The sequence below is a fragment of the Lissotriton helveticus genome, chromosome 1_2 (genome assembly GCF_964261635.1).
Source record: "Lissotriton helveticus chromosome 1_2, aLisHel1.1, whole genome shotgun sequence".
NCBI classification, from domain to species: Eukaryota; Metazoa; Chordata; class Amphibia; order Caudata; family Salamandridae; genus Lissotriton; species Lissotriton helveticus.
In genome coordinates this window covers 308,802,355-308,817,548 of record NC_136058.1, presented here as the reverse complement: position 1 = coordinate 308,817,548, position 15,194 = coordinate 308,802,355, and the positions used below count along the sequence as shown (strand labels likewise).

General features: G+C 45.6%; 1 protein-coding gene across 1 annotated transcript in view; it reads right to left on the bottom strand.

Annotated features, from left to right (window-relative positions):
* The window catches only part of LOC144802263 (uncharacterized), a 252,421-nt gene that overhangs the window by 7,462 nt on the left and 229,765 nt on the right, over positions 1-15,194 (bottom strand). The window lies entirely within an intron of this gene.

The window sequence follows — 15,194 nt, the reverse complement described above, 5'->3', positions numbered from 1 at the left end:
AAGGTCTGGATTCAGACACATGTCCTCTCTGTACACATACACACACACCCCTCGCTGTGCCTAATTTTGGAGTTTAAGTCAAAATTTAGAAACGTGTAGTGTGCATTGCAGTTGTGTATGTTTAAGCACACATGAACCTTAAGTACATATATAAAGAGCTGCCCTCTATTGTGAATCGCCTGTAATGAGACATGTACTTCTATAGATTCCATACAAAAGCCTGACTTGCTCATGGAAAACTCGGTGAATTTGTTCCAACACTTTCCTTATGTATATTTGGCTTTAAAAAGTGAATCAAGCTCCTAACGTCCGTCCAACTACTTCTAAGCACCTGAACAGAACTCGTGGAACGTGCAGGAGGCGCTGGAAACCACAAACACAAAATAGCTTATATTTTCTACAAAGTTTGCCAGAATTGAAGAACAAACATATTTAAAAACTTATTTTAACTAGCTGTTTTGTGCATGCTGTTATAAGCGCCTATTTTGCATGTAGATAAGGTAACCAATGCACAAGCAGATGGTGGTTTGCGAGAATGACACAAGGTATACGAGTGGATATGAACTCTCATATTCCGACCAGGGACATTTTAGAGATTTTAGGGTATACTGTTCGGAACAGCTTGGAATTTATGATTCAATGTCATCTCTTTCATGCCTTTTCTTGGCCAGGTCACTGACCGTGCACAGGCACACTTTGCCAAATTCTAAATGTGTTTGCATCTAATATTCAGGGATAGTGACGTGTGTTTTCCTTATTGTAACAAAGCATTAGCTCATTAATACCACTACAAATAATCTCCGACTTCCTCCCCTTTCTCGTCTGTGGATTTTGCATGAAACAAACACATTTCTCTGCAAAATGTCTGTAATAGACTCTTGCACATCACCCATGTTAAAAGTAAATGAAAAGAAATAAACAGTCTTTAAAATTATCTGTTTAAGATTGAAGTTCATCTGGGTAAGATCTGCAGAACAGACATGGCTTTATCAGGGGCCCTCTGAAAGGCTGGGGCCCTGGGCCAGAGCCTGCTTTACCCATGCCTTAAAACATCTGATTTCGATGTATGCTAACTCAGGCTGCCTCTATTGTAGCTCTCGACCCATGGCAAGCCTGTTATTCCAGCTGATGTCCAGGAAGGTCCGGGTTGAGGACAGATCCATCAGTAAACACTAAAACCAGAGGCGATATCAGTAAACATCGTGAGCTCTTGTATCCACCGCCTTCCTGTCACAGGTCTAAGCCACTTACCTTTCAAGTAACCCTGGGCGTGGTTTGCGTAGTAGCACTACACATAGTATACTTTGAACTACACATAGCTGATGGCTCTGTGTACTTGTCTGCACTGTGAAATAATTGCAAATGGCATCTTGCTCAGTGCCAATTATTATAACATAAGTATCTCTATCTTTATATGCTAAAGAGCATACAGTACTTTCACCAAAGTGAAACTGAAAAATTAGCAAGCAGTGAGAGAATTTATGATTTTGGGATCCTCCTTAACCTAGGGAGAGAACCAAGCAGATGCCTTGAAAACAAGCATTGGAAATGCAATAGGTCTCGCATTAGGAAAGTTTGAGCTATTGGTCTTATAAATGACATTTTTTTATTTATGTGTTTTTTAAAATAGCTAAATTAATAGCTTTGTCATTTACAATGCCAATAGTTATAACTTTCGCAAATGTGACACCTATAGCATTTGTAATGCAACATTTTTTGTATTTACGTGACTTAGATGTATTGATATTACAAATAACAATGGCTTTTAATTTTTTAAAATAATTAATACTTAAATGATTTATTTAATTTGTAATGTCAATAGCTGGGGATGGGGAGAGGGAAAAAAGGAGAGAGGGGGAGAGAGGAGGGGGAGAGAGGAGAGAGAGACGGAGACGGAGACGGCGAGAGAGGAGAGGGAAGAGAGGGAAAGGGAGAGAGGGAAAGGGAGAGAGGGTAGAGGAAGAGAGGGGGAGGACGAGAGCAAAGGACGGAGGGGAGAGAGAGGGGAGGGAGAGAGGGAGGGGGAGAGGAGAGCAGGCAGAGGGGGAGATGGGGAGAGGGAGAAAAAGGGGAGCAGGGGAAGGTAAATAGAGGGAGAGAGGAGAGAGAGTGGGAGAGAGGAGAGAGGGAGAGGGTGAGAGAGGAGAGAGGGAAGTGATGGAAAGGGAGAGAGGTAGACGGAGAGAGAGAGAGTGAAAGAGTGAGGGGAGGGAGAGAGAGAGAGAGAGGGAGGACGAGTGGGAAGGAGGGAGAGGAGAGGGAGTGGAGTGAGAGAGGGAGAGAGGTAAAGAAAAATAGAAAACTGGGAAGCCTTGCTTCAAAAAGAGGCATACCTTATCCTCCAATTTAATAGCGTCATGACAGGATTGAACAACATGACCGAACTGTCAAAAGCGTAAAAAACACATTTCCCATAATGCACCATATAGGGTCACCGATAACCAAATGCTGTTGTCAACCATTATTGGCTGAGATGCCTAAAATACATTTCGCATACACTTGAAAGCGGTGACACATATATGCGACTCCAAGAGAAAATGCTTTTTGCCCGCTCGTGAACAACCGAGGAAAGCAGATACAATAGACGATTAAACAAAGTTATGAAGATATAAGGTAAGCCCAGCCAAGGGACACAAACGTGACTGAATGCATAGTAAGAAAATCATGGGCCAACAGCTAAACCGGCTCTGATATTTTCTTTCAGAAACGCGAGCTAATCACCCATCGGAGATTGCACTCTGAAACAAAAGGAAAACGGCCGGGGCGGGAGTCTGTCGCGCTGAGGTACGCATTAAAAAATAGAAAGTATTATTCAAACGTACTTGTGCAATATGATACTAAATTGATCAAATCCGTCTTTTGTAGCACCTAGCACTGAATATCGGACAAACCAAAAATCGAAAGCGGCTGCTCTGAGAAAATACATAGCATTCAGGTATGCCTAGACTTTCATTCACTAAATAAAACAGTAGCAGGCTACACGTACAACTGAGTGAAATGAATAATATGAGTACATCTTCCACAGAATCCTGTATAAACATTTTCCGGCACAAACAGTGATGGAAAACGCGCAGATTCTCACTGCCGCCAAAAAAGGTAGGAGAGAATAAATTACTGAAAATCCTAAACCAAATCCATTGAGGACGTAATTACTGACGATCTGTGGTAGACTGTTTAAGAGCAAAAAAACGAAACAAGTTAAAAGAAACAAAAAGCTACCTAGATCGTGAAAAAGTGGGATCCCTGGTCACCGTAGCATGTAATCGACCTCAGCAGCATGAAATCTTGAAGTGCACGTTTGTGAATGTTCGGCCAAATGGTGGGGCCCACGAAGGACTGCTGTCCCTTGATAGAAGCCCTTTGAAATGCACGCATAGGTGATCTGCTGGTTGTGTCCCCGGGGCGCTTGGAAGGCAGAGTCGGGTCATCCAAAGCCAATACCAGCGTGCTCCGGGAGAGAAGGTGGATGGGTGAGAACATGAAATGGGGAGGGGTTGCGAGAAGGGCTAAGGAATGAGCAGATGGTCCTGTTTATGACCAGCGCCGTGCTTCAAGAGCCTGGGGGAGGGGGGGGGAGGAGAGCGAGTGGGAGGGAAAGCTTATGGGGTGTGAGTGAGGCCAAGCGCGCACCTGGTTTTCAATACTATTTACTGTTCTGGCCGCCTTCGGTAACACTTATTTTCAATGTGCTTTGAAGCTGTTTCTACGTTGCAAAAGCGCTATACAATTTAATCTCCAATTACGTTTAAGTGTAATAGATGTTTTACATACAGGCAGCAGTACACAACATTAAAACATTGTAAAATACGCCATTGCAAGTAAAAACAATGGTAAAGAAAAATAGAAAAATGGGAAGCCTTGCTTCAAAAAGAGGCATACCTTATCCTCAAATTTAATAGCGTCATGACAAGATTGAACAACATGACCGAACTGTCAAAAGCGTAAAAACCACATTTCCCATAATGCACCATATAGGGTCACCGATAACCAAATGCTGTTGCCAACCATTATTGGCTGAGATGCCTAAACTACATTTCCCATACACTTGAAAGCGGTGACACATATATGCGACTCCAAGAGAAAATGCTTTTTGCCCGCTCGTGAACAACCGAGGAAAGCAGATACAATAGACGATTAAACAAAGTTAGGAAGATATAAGGTAAGCCCAGCCAAGGGACACAAACGTGACTGAATGCATAGTAAGAAAATCACGGGCCAACAGCTAAACCGGCTCTGATATTTTCTTTCAGAAACGTGAGCTAATCACCCATCGGAGATTGCACTCTGAAACAAAAGGAAAACGGCCGGGGCGGGAGTCCGTCGCGCTGAGGTACGCATTCAAAAATAGAAAGTATTATTCAAACGTACTTGTGCAATATGATACTAAATTGATCAAATCCGTCTTTTGTAGCACCTAGCACTGAATATCGGACAAACCAACAAGCTCTCGGCATTGCGTGGCGGGAGGGGGCGGGGGGAACGTCGAGGGCAGGCAGGATGACTCAGGGGAGGGGGCGGAGCAGGGCAGAGCGGCATGTGGGTGTGAAGAAGCCGGGCCTTTGAAGTGAAGCTAAGCTTCACTTCAAAGGTGTCGGAGGAATGCGGGCGGCTGTGCACGCGCTTTTAAGCTCAATGCACATGCGCATTGAGCTTAAAAGTCACGGGCACTGCAAGGAATCGCCACGATTCCTTGCAAGTTAGATAAAGAGTCGATGAGCCCCTATAGTCTCGCTTGCTCGATGCGCATGCGCATCGACAGGCGAGACCTAACAAAAAGCACATTTTAATGAACGATTCGGTGGTGGTCCCATCCTCTTAGGACCACCCCAAGCACAGTTATTGGCAAAAAAACAATCGCAATCAAAGGCCCTGCAAAGCATTGTGGGACGAGATAAGCAGTAGGCAGTGAATATTATAGTATCCAATATCAAAATAATTCTACAAAGAGCTGCAGTTTAACTAGTCATTACAAGATGTCCCTCACGAGTCAAATGCAAATGCTTGATGAAAGGGTTTCAATGCTTTTGCATTTGACTTGTGAGGGACATCTAGTGATGACTAGTTGAACTGCAGCTCTTTGTAGAATTATTTTGATATTAGATCCTATAATATTCACTGCCCACTGCTAATCTCGTCCCATAATGCTTTGCAGGGCCTTTGGTTGCGATTGTTTATTTGCCAATAACTGCTTGGAGTGATCCTAAGAGGATGGGACCACCACTGAAGTTCAACACGATGTGCTTTTTGTTTATGCTCATTGTGTTCAAGGCATCTGTTTGGTCCCCCCCTTAGGTTAGGGGGACCCCAAAATCATCACCTCTCTCATTGTCGAATGGTTTTATTGAAAAAGTTCACTTTTGTGAGATGGTTATATCCTTTTTAGAATGTAAAATTGCTTAATCAAAGCATCTGAGGATGCTGTTGATTTAGCTGCTACAGCTATGTGATTACTGTGCTATGTGCAACTGTGCTACCTATGCCCAGGGTTACTTTCAAGAGCAAGCAGCAGATGTATACCGAACCCCTTAGCTTTCAAATTACACTGGCTGGAAAATGTAGGCTTTCTGGCTCTCAATTACAGTCTGAGTGGTTGGTAGAGAAGGGGAGCAGTGGAGTGGTGCCAAGCTGTGACCACTCTCTGGAGTTTCTCCTGGTGTCACGGACTTCATGCCATTAGAAGAGCTGAGCAGGTAATCCCTATTCGTGCCATAGCAGAGCAAACACTGCCAAAGTCAATCTCGATTCACAGGCCTATTGAAAAGACCCAGCTGCAGCAGCCATGTCATGGCGCCTCTAATGGACCCCTTCCAGACATCGCCCAGCAGGTGGGTGCAGCCACTCACTGCACCTGCCTGCAAGGGAATCTCTAATCCCGTTTGAAAGTGCAGGTGGGTTGCAGCCTGCACAGAGAAACACTGGGCCCGATTCACAGAATGAACTTAAGACTCAATCCTAAACTTTACTACTATTTTGGTATTCACAGAATGAATTTACTACTTTTGGTATTCACAGAAGTTAGGATTTTGTCTTAAGTTTGCCTTAAGACAAACTTAAGACAGACTTAAGAAAAAATCCTAACTTCTGTGAATACCAAAAGTAGTAAGTGCCTTCTGTGAATACCAAAATAGTAGTAAGTTTAGGATTGAGTCTTAAGATAGTTCTGTGAATCCGGCCCACTGAGCAGTTTTTACTTCTGCTCCATATTTCCCTTGAATGGGTTGCCCTGGGTGAAGAGCGAGTTCGCGACTGCCCTGAGCGCAGCACATTCTTCATAGCAGGGTGCATTTTGTCTGTTCGCACCTGTTCCACCGGCTTAAAGGTACCCTGTGGCGCAGACAGAGAAAGTGCGTCCTTTCTGCAATAAGGGCCCATCAGTTGTCAAACTTGTGAGCTTTCAAAGTGGAACCCTGTTTTTAGGCTCTCCTACTGCTCCCTACTTACTCCTGGACGACTGTAAGATCCAGGTATGTCTTTTTTTTCTAAACCGTGAGGGACAGGGCTGTAAACCTGCATGCAGCCACCCATGTTCCGCATTGGAACGTTAGCTGCCATCTTGTGTCCACAGAATCTGTGTCTATGATCACAGAAAATTGAGTGCTATGTCCCCACTCCAATAATAATTTACTCCATTTAACAGTTATTTCATTCAACACTAAGGGCCTGATTACGAAAGCGGCGGTACTAGAACTGCAGTCGAAGCGGTGTTGGAATTCCCGCCGCACAGTTTGTGATCCTCACGCCAAACTACCATGTTGGCCGTCTGTTAAAAATGCTGCCAGCCATTCGCAGACTGCTGCGACTGCGGTAGGGGGGAAACAGCTGTCAGAAGGCGGTAAAGACAAGTTCACCGTCGGCGGAATTATGAGTTCACGTTCAGTCAAGCCGACAGTGGTGGGAAGACCGCCTGCTTCGAGTCAGCAGAATCAAAGGAATTGGTGTGCATACTCACCCTTTCCTTCCCTTCCGTCGTCTCCCATGTGGATCCCTTCCTCCAGCGCCCCCTTCACAGCAGCATCTTGACTCCGACAAAAATGGCTGTTTGCACCAAAATCCAGGTAAGTCCGTTTTGCAGTATTTACTCATTGGCTGGACTGGGCACATATGGTCCAGACTCTAGCAATGGGAAAGTACTGGTACTAGGTATTTTTTGCAGGCATCATGCATTCGTGTACATTTAACACTTGTGCAGTCAAAATATACACATAGACACATGAAAAAATATTCCCCGCCGTCAGAAGCACTGCGCTGGCCCAGCGGTGACATCATAATACGGTGGGCGGGAGATAGCTGCAGCCACGGTATGGCAGTAAGACCACCAAACTCAGCATCAGGCCCATGGACTCATCAATTAAGCTGATTAGGGGACATTTTGTTGGTGTGCCATGTTGAGCATCTCAAGAGATTTCTTGTTTCGTCTTACAAATTAATCACCACTATCCCATATTTCATATTTATGCTCTCGCTCAAAGAAAATATTTATGTATTTACCAGTCATGATGGTGCCTCCCACCACTTCAGACAACCTTGGTTTAAATAAATGTAGTCGCCCATTTGCTATTTAATTTAACGTGGCGCAGCAAGAGAATGCATGAAAGGAAAAGAGCAGAAATGCGCTATATTTACAACGATATAGAGCATTGCTGCTCTCCCCTTGCATTGGCGCTACAGAGCCCTCATATGCCAGGGAGCATGACACAAGCAGGATGCAGTTGCCAGCACCTGCGCAACCGTGTCCCACAGACCAGCCCTAAAGGCACAGTTTCACAGCTCGCAGTGCCAGGCTGGTAGAAAAAATATCTACTTCCTTAAGGTATACAGCCTTAGGGATTCCCTATTCGGGGTACGGGAGGGAAAGCTCCATGGAACGTAGAGTCTTGGACTACTAAGCCCCCCAGGGTAGGGTGTGGCTTGAGGAAGATGGGGTCCCCTGGAGCTGGAGCAGGGTGGTGGCAGAGGCAATCATCCTGTTCACAAGAGCCCCTGTGCAGGGCGTGGACCAGGTCAGTAAGGGCTTCTTTAAAGTAGAGAAGCAGTTCTGAAGTGGACACTCCCAGCTGAAGCATCTCTGTCAAGCATCAGCATCAGCATCAGCATCTGGACCAGCGTCAGGGAAGGTTGAGCTGGCACGACCAGTGCCGGTCCGGATCCGTCCGTGGATTCAAGGGGCCCAAATGGTGCAGGGGCTAGAGCCAACAGTGTGGATCTAGCAGGTGCTCCTCCTGACCCTGGGCTTGAAGGCGTGCCGCTCAAATATGAGGTGTATTACCTCATAAAACTCTTGAAGTTAAGCGGGGGTTGCACCAGCTCCCAGAAATTCAGGAAAGCGCAACGCCGACCCAGGCGCTGGCTCTCACCGTGGAGCCATGCCTCGAATACCAAAGCTCCCTCATCTTGTCAGCCGACAGATGAAATAAAATTGAAGACTTCTTTGACGTCATGCTCTTCTTATAATGGGACTTATTTGAATGACCCGACGGCTTAGAGTGCGACGAAGACTTTGGACTCCGAGACCGCTCCTGGGACCTTGCTCTCGACTGGGATCGATATCCTTGCTGTGTCGCACGTTGAGCTGCCAGGAGCTTGAGGGATCACTCACACAATGCCTTTGGGTTCATGGCGCTATAATCGGATCAGGCCTTCAGATCGTGGTAGCACTCAAGGCACCAAGGGCATACAAGTTGTGGGTCTGTCACTGACATCGGTCGCTGACTGGTGCCGCAGGGCTTGAAGCCAACGTTCCAGAAGGACATCTCTGATAGGAGTGAAAACCTCAACAACACTGGATAAAACATTGAAAAAAGATAGTTAACAATTGACTTAGGGGTGGCTCTCTCTGCTTCTGCACTGACTGATCTGTGAAGAAAAAGTACCTGTGTAGGTGCCAAGCTAGCACCACGCAAAGCTGATTGATGCCACCTACAGGTGCTAAGGTTTAACAGATCCAGTCTGACGCCCTCGGGATAATTCTAAGAAAAGGATTCTGCACTAGGAGTCTATCAGATTGGTTTTGCTGTAAGGGGCGCCATGCCCAAAACCATGAAAGAAGCAGTGGAATTGTCGCGGTTGCTTTGGCTGGGCGGAAAGGCCCAGAGAGCAAGCGGTAACCCTGATCAAGCAGGTAATTAGCTTTCTCCCTGAACAGGCGAGTCCTTTCAAAAAGCATGTCCATCAAGGAGGATTTGACATTGCCTGAGAACCCACATGATCACAGCCTCATGTGGCAGCGATGGAAATGCTGGTGCCTATGGCCTGCCTGATGGTGTCCCAGCCACAACAAATAGTAAACTTGTCAGCATCATAACTATTTTTGATCGTCTGAAAAATTATAAGACTAAAGACTTCAGGCACACCAGGGAGGACGTGTTTCACTGAATCCCAAAGGGCATGTGAATATTGTCCCAACAAACAACTGGCGTTAACCGATTGAGCGGCCAAGCTGGCAGAAGAAAAGATATGTTTGCTGAACGCTTCATCTTGCTTATATTCAGAGGGAGTGGTGGCAAATGTGTTTGGATTAGAGTGGCTGGTGAAAGCTTGCACCATTAGGCTTTCAAGCAAGGGGTGATAAGCAGGGCAAAGATGCCTGGTAATTTCTCTAATAACTAGGGGGCAAGAAGGAGGTTTGAACCATGCACCCAACAAGGTATCTCTCGGCACTTCGTTAAAGGGAAGGACGTTTGCCTCGTTGGAGGACCGCAGACATGACATTTGTTTTAACCTCCAAGGTAAGGCGCTTGAGGTCAAGAACTTTGGCCACCGTTTGCATCGCCATAATGTAGGAAGCGTACTCTTCCGTTGGCAGTCCAGGAGAAGAAAAAAAGCCACCCCAAGGACAGTATCGAAACCACTAGCCTCCTGTAAGTCCTTGTAACAATTGGCTTCTTAGTAGGGCTGACAAAACTCACCACCTGGGTCATAAGCATTATCAGAGTTAGTCCCAAAAAGGAATAGAGAGAATGTTATCTAGGCTGCTGCAAGTCAAGCAATGGAAGCAGTGCTTTGGGTGGATTCAGATGTTCCGTTGTCCAAGGTCACACCGGCGTCAAGTCTGCATCGGACAGGCAATCTTGGCTGCTTCTTAAGGTGGCGTTTATGGGCCAGGGCCGGAGTGGGTTGTGGTGCCGGTAGCAGAGACTGAACAAGAGCCGGATTCAAGGTAAGTGTGGTGGATTCAGCTGGCCCCCTAGGGAAAACCCTTAGTAGTATCCCAGGTAGAAAGGCTTTCCGCTCTTTGGGTTCCGAGAGGCACACCAAAGGGAGTTGGCAGGTATCCATAGAGCCAGAAAATGGCTTTGCTCTTTGATCTGATGCTGCTTGGCTGAAGGCCCCGGAGACTCAGGTTGTGGCAGAATCAGCTCAGAATTTGGCTGACTTCAGAGCGAGATCAAGAAGGGGAGCGCAGCCCTGGTGCCTGTTCAGTTGAACGCGAGAGGTACGAGGAGTGGGATCCTGCTACAACTTCTTGTATCTTACCTGAGGACTTGGAGAGCGATGAAGACTTACTTCTGGAGTGATTGTGTCGACTCCGGGACCGAGAGCGAACTTTGGATGAGGAGGAATCCTTGGAACCATACAGTTTCAGAGTCTTCTTATGTTTGCAAACAAGCTTTGCGTGTCCGGATGGCCTTCGGGTTCATCAACACGCAGTCACCACAGGTCTTAGAGTCGTAGCTCGACCCCAAGCACCCCGGATGCATATCGGTTTGCAACAGTTCCTGCAGGGCTTGAAACCTGTCATTTTAAGGGATGAAAAAAGGCGCAGAAAGAGATGAAATGAAGTCAGTGCTCAGGATTGGCGCCAATATAGGCCATGCCCTTAATTTCTGTAGTGGAACGGCATCAGTGCAGAGCCACAAGATGCTAGCGCACAGAGGTACTGCTGAAAAGTTTCCAGATTCAATCTTATGGCTGGGGGATCTTCAAAAGGCATGGAACCTGCAAATAGAAGTATGGATGGTGAAATATGGATTTTCTAAAGGTTAAAGTTGCAAAAAATTGGGTATAATGTATTTTGGAAATTTGGAAAGCAGCGCCAAGCAAAAACCAGGTTTAGGATACCTGCATTTCGATCACTGATATAATCCCTGGGCTGTATGGCTTGACGCGACAAAACACTGAACACGTCACTGTTTTCTAGTTTTTCAACATTTCTGTTCCCCAAAACATGGCAGTTGTCTTCAGTATTCCTCACACTAGAATTTATAGTCCCCAAGGTTTCTATGTTCCCTCTGTCTTCTGGGTGTGGGTTTACCAGACAAGGGTGAGTTTTCCAATGTTTTGAGCAGGGATCTACTCACTAGACACCAGGTAATTATTTTGATGTGGGAGATCTCATAGGGATGTTTTACTATACAAAACTCTGCAGGTTTGAAAGTATGGATAAAAACTGCACTTCACTTTTTTGCAGAATTTCAGGTGAAGACAAAAGCCCTACCATCCAGTGTTCCAGTGCTTCTTCCAAAAAAGAATAGTATTCTACGTGTTGTGGGTGGGCCTATTGCTTGGGGAAGGAAGTTGCTAAAATTGTGTCCATATAAAGACCACCTTGACTTCACATGGTCACATATTTGCCTGATTCTGTCAGAGACAGGTTACCCCACATTATTGCTTCATTTGTTGGATTACTAGATGGAGAGTTTTGCTGTTCCCCAATCATTCCTGGAACTTTTCTTCACAGTAGTGGGATGAAATCTTTTTTTAAATATTATTTCTCACCTCTGCACGAAGTTCTGCATAAGGAAACGTGCTGGCATCCTTGCAAGCAACACCACCAAAGACTCCTCTAGGTGTCTAGTGTTCACAAATGTCTTAGGTTGGTATGTTTTAGGGGGTGCCAGATGACCCCATGTTCAGATGTCCTTTTCCGTGTCCCAGGAAAGGGGCTAAGAAAAAATCAACAGAGTGTCCAGGCTTCTCGATGGAGCACAGACATGAGAATTCGTCTGGACCACAAAAGGGTATTGTTTTTTCTCTGGGGTTAAGAAAAAATCCAACCTCATTTCAGGTGCCCAAAGGTGTGTCTGCTCCTCAGTAAGGAGCTGGGTGTTGCATGGATTTTTTTCTGAGAGTAGGAGATCTGCCTTTTCTGAGTGGTCACCCCAGAATGTTTGCTTTTTATGCTGGACCCCATATTTGTGCTGGCTTTAGCACTCTATGCACTTTATCCCTGTTAAACAGTTGTGAAATGCCTCTGTTCCCATGTTATCCATGATCAAATTGCCTCATTTAACCCGTTCCGTGCCGACTGGAGTACTCCCTCCTTGGTGCTGCGAACGACCATTGGCCGACACAGCCCCGCCCACCCATCAGAACGCCCGCACCGCGGCGGAATGTTCGCCGCAGTAAACGGGTTAACTTGCCTGTTAGTCCCTAGTATATAGTCTGTGTGGCCTTGTAAATATGCCCCCCTTTCACGCATTACTCTGCGTGAAAGAGGCATACCATGGGTGTTGCTGTGGGTGTTCCCACGCAACATCCATGGAACCTGATGCATTCCCAAATTTACTACGTTTTCTAAACCTGGGATTATGTCAGATTCCTATGCCTTCTAGGGGAGGGGTAAGGGAGGCACAACAAAGAGAAATATCTTTATGCCTCCTCGTTTTTCCTTTTTCTCTGTGTGCTGCTTTCTGCAGCATAAATAGAAAGAGGAAAACTCCTCTCATGTCCCTTCCTGCACAGAAAAAATCACCCCCTACAACGCAGACACGCCTTGCACCATGATGCATTCGTTGACGCATGTCAACCCATTGTGCACCGCACAGGGGAAAAGACAGAAATGCGTCATATCTTCTAGAAAGGGCGCAATCTTGCCCCTTTATTCTGACGCACTACAGCGCAGCAGGAAGGCTTGCTGTGCTGCAGTGCATCAAAATGTTATAAATGAGCAGCTATATTTACTAAGCGGCGTTAAGCAACAAAAAGTGGGTTAACCACCACTTTGTAAATATGGAGTAAGGCATTGCTCAGGAAAAATGTTTAGGGTTGGAAGTTAAGGCATGGTATAGTTTTCATGGTATTTCTTAAATTAAAATGTTTAAATAACACATACAAACCCTTCTATACAAACTGTGGGGCATATTATCAAGGACAGGCAATACATTATCGCCGCTTTTATCGGCAGGAAACTGCCGATAAAGCGGCGATAATGGCCTTGATAATATGCTCTATGAATTCCAATCGAAGCCCATGTTAGATAGGGTTTGTATGTGTTCACATCTAACATGGGCTTCGATTGGAATTCATAGAGCATATTATCAAGGCCATTATCGCCGCTTTATCGGCAGTTTCCTGCCGATAAAAGCGGCGATAATGTATCGCCCGTCCTTGATAATATGCCCCTGTGTTTTAGTAAAAATGAATAAAAATGTCAGTGATCACATGCAAACAGTTTTCACTGAAATGTCCTCTTCATTGCAAGGTTGAGAAGAATCTGAGTCCAGCCGCATTGGTATGATTTTCAATACAAACATTTCTCTGATATTGTATCACTCTGAAACATACAGCTCCGCCCTGATGTGGGGCGCAGTGCACCTCTCAATAAGATACCAATCAAGCCATTTGGCCAATCCAAGGCCCCACCTCTTCCATATCCTGAGAGTTCTTCAAGGCGCAGCCTTGTAGTCACTCTGGGTAGATGAACACCGACCGCTTCTTAAACTCGTATTCTGGAGACAAGAGGGAAATTATTGTTTCAAACAACGCGGCGCAGCAAGGGGACTCGCTGCGTTGCATGAAAGGGAGAGAACAGAAATGTTCCTAATTTACAAAGATATTGAGCATTTCTGCTCTCTCTTTGTGCTGATGCACTGTGTGCAGCCTAACCGTGTACCATGGTGCAAGGGTGCCTGCGTAACAGGCAGGATTGTTTTTGACCAGGAAGGGACACCTTCCTGCACAAAAACAATCCAAAGAGGCATATTCCTCTTCCCGTGTGTGCTAGCACACATGAATGCAGGAGATAAAGAAGAGAAAAATAAATTATATTTCTCCTCGTTACTGGATCGGGTAGTAGCACCATTTAGGTGCAAACCCAGGTTTACAAGTCTTTGTAAATCTGGTTTTGCACCAGAATATGTGTGCATGCATGGAAACACCCATGCTCCACCCATGTAACACTTACCCGACGCAAAGTAATGCAAGGCAGCAGCAAATGTGCTGCGCCTAGATCTCTGAACTTAAAAAAATTATTGAATGCACCATTTTTACTGCTCTGAACACCAAGGAGCCTCAGGGGGATAGGACAGGGATTTATACAGGCAGCCCCCCACTCACTACAGCAAAAACTATCATGTGCCTGTCCCTATACAGTCTGGGGGTAAAGACCCCTGATCATTTAATAAATCTGTTTAATTAAACAGAGGGTACGTTACAGCCTTCTGTCTATTGGTGCTAATAATAGTCACTCTTTGGAAGAATTGCTAATGATTTAAAAACAAGGTATGTGTGCGCATACTCTCCATGTGTTAGTCTTACACCTACCTCTACCCTTCTCTAGTGAAAAAAGGGGAGGGAAGGTTGGCAGTGCCTCACGGGAGCAACAACCGGGGGAGGATATGGCAGACTGGTACTCGCCTGGATCCTCACGTTCTCATCATCAGCGACTGCCAACCTGGAAAATAAAAGGGGATAAAGGCTGTGCAAAAAAGAAAAACTCTATGTGTTTGTGTACGTGACCCAGTGGCGGTGGAACCTACCTCCTGTGTATGAGGTCTGGTCCCCGCACCATAAAAAGAACTAAGCTCTACTAGCAACTCCAACTTTATTCTGTGCTGTATGCCCGTTCTAATTAAAAACAACCAACATGTTTCATCGCCATGAGTTACTTTACCGGCGATTTCATCAGGGTTATGTTGGGTCAGCGTGATTCCTACACGTCCTGCTTCTCCCTTTATTGTACCTGTAGAAACACATGGAATACAAAAACACACACATACATGTACACATGGTGTCTCGAGTGAAAGAAATGCCCACACTACTCTTGGTCATGTTTTTACCAAGCATACATTACCAGGTAGCCTTGTGTGGTAAAGCCTACCAGGCTCCCGTAGAAGAATTTGCTATGGACGAACCCTTTGACCATTAGTGGGTTCCTTAAACCGCCCTTCGGCCGGTATCTAGAAAAATGAATGCACATTGAGTCAACAAGCATTTGAGTTGAAAGTACACCTGGTCTGTAGCATTCGACTAAGTCT